Below are 2,331 nucleotides of genomic sequence, written 5' to 3' on the forward strand. Positions count from 1 at the left end.
GAAGAGGGAGGAGGAGGAGGAAAGAGAACAAGGACGAGGAAGAGGAGGAGGAGGAGGAAGAGGACAAGGACGAGGAAGAGGAGGAGGGAGGAGGAAGAGAACAAGACGAGGAAGGAGGAAGAGGAGGAAGAGAACAAGGACGAGGAAGAGGAGGAAGAGGAGGAGAAGAGAACAAGGAGGAGGAAGAGGAGAAGGAGGAGGAAGAGGACAAGGACGAGGAAGGAGGAAGAGGAGGAGGAAGAGAACAAGGACGAGGAAGAGGAGGAGGAGGAGGAAGAGAACAAGGACGAGAAGAGGAGGGAGGAGGAGGAAGAGAACAAGGAAGAGGAAGAGGACAAGGACGAGGGAAGAGGAAGAGGAGGAGGAAGAACAAGGACGAGGAAGAGGAGGAGGAGGAGGAAGAGCAAGGACGAGGAAGAGGAGAGGAGGGAGGAAGAGAACAAGGACGAGGAGGAGGAAGAGAAGACGAGGAGGGAGGAAGAGAACAAGGACGAGGAAGAGGAGGAGGAGGAGGAAGAGGAGCGACGAGGAAGGAGGAAGAGGAGGAGGAAGAGAACAAGGACGAGGAAGAGGAGGAGGAGGAGGAAGAGAACAAGGACGAGAAGAGGAGGAGGAGGAGGAAGAGGAGACAAGGACGAGGAAGGAGGAAGAGGAGGAGGAAGAGAACAAGGACGAGGAAGAGGAGGAGGAGGAAGGAGAACAAGACGAGGAAGGAGGAAGAGGAGGAGGAAGAGAACAAGGACGAGGAAGGAGGAAGAGGAGGAGGAAGAGAACAAGGACGAGGAAGGAGGAAGAGGAGGAGAAGAGAACAAGGACGAGGAAGAGGAAGACGAGGAAGAGAACAAGGACGAGGAAGGAGGAAGAGGAGGAGGAAGAGAACAAGGACGAGGAAGAGGAGGAGGAGGAGGAAGAGAACAGAAAGGAAGAAGAGGACGAGGAGGAGGAAGAGAACAAGGACGAGGAAGGAAGAAGAGAGGAGGAAGAGAACAAGGACGAGGAAGAGGAGGAGGAGGAGGAAGAGGACAAGACGAGGGAAGACAAGGACGAGGAAGGAGGAAGAGAACAAGGACAGAGGAAGAGGAGGAGGAGGAAGAGGACAAGGATGAGGAAGAGGGAGGAGGAAGAGAACAAGGACGAGGAAGAGGAAGAGGAGGAGGAAGAGAACAAGGACGAGGGAAGAGGAGGAGGAGGAGGAAGAGAACAAGGATGAGGAAGAGAAGGAGGAGGAGGAAGAGAACAAGGACGAGAAGAGGAGGAGGGAGGAGGAAGAGAACAAGGACGAGGAAGAGAGAGAGGAGGAAGAGAACAAGGACGAGGAAGAGGACGAGGAGGAGGAAGAGAACAAGGACGAGGAAGAGGAAGAGAGGAGGAAGAGAACAAGGACGAGGGAAGAGGAGGAGGAGGAGGAAGAGAACAAGGACGAGAAGAGGAGGAGGAGGAGAAGAGAACAAGGACGAGGAAGGAAGAAGAGGAGGAGGGAAGAACAAGGACGAGGAAGAGGAGGAGGAGGAGAAGAGGACAAGGACGAGGAAGGAGGAAGAGGAGGAGGAAGAAGAGAACAAGGACGAGAGGAAGAGGGAGGAGGAGGAGGAAGAGAGAACAGACGAGAGGAAGAGGAGGGGAGAGAGGAAGAGGACAAGGAGAGAAGGAGGAAGAGGAGGAGGAAGAGAACAAGGACGAGGAAGGAGGAGGAGGAGGAAGAGAACAAGGACGAGGAAGAGGACAAGGACGAGAAGGGAGGAAGAGAACAAGGACGAGGAAGAGGAGGAGGAGAGGAAGAGGAGGACGAGGAAGACGAGGAGGAGGAAGAGAACAAGGACGAGGAAGAGGAGGAGGAGGAGGAAGAGGACAAAGGACGAGAGAGGAAGAGGAGGAGGAGGAGGAAGAGAACAAGGACGAGGGAAGGAGGAAGAGGAGGAGGAAGAGAACAAGGACAAGAGGGGAAGAGGGAGGAGGGGGAGGAAGAACAAGGACGAGGAAGGAGAAGAGGAGGAGGAAGAGAAAAAGGACGAGGAAGAGGAGGAAGAGGACAAGGACGAGAGGAAGAGGACGAGGAGGAGGAAGAGAACAAGGGAAGGAGGAAGAGGAGGAGGAAGAGAACAAGGACGAGGAAGGAGGAAGAGAACAAGGACGAGGAAGAGGAGGAGGAGGAGGAAGAGAAGGACGAGGAAGAGGACGAGGGGAGAGGAAGAGAACAAGGAAGAGGAAGGAGGAAGAGGAGGAGGAAGAGAACAAGGACGAGGAAGAGGAGGAGGAGGAAGAGGACAAGGACGAGAAGGAGGAAGAGGAGGAGGAAGAGAACAAGGACGAGGAAGAGAGGAGAGGAGGAAG

The sequence above is a fragment of the Homarus americanus genome, unplaced genomic scaffold, assembly GCF_018991925.1.
Source record: "Homarus americanus isolate GMGI-L3 unplaced genomic scaffold, GMGI_Hamer_2.0 scaffold31820, whole genome shotgun sequence".
Taxonomy (NCBI): domain Eukaryota; kingdom Metazoa; phylum Arthropoda; class Malacostraca; order Decapoda; family Nephropidae; genus Homarus; species Homarus americanus.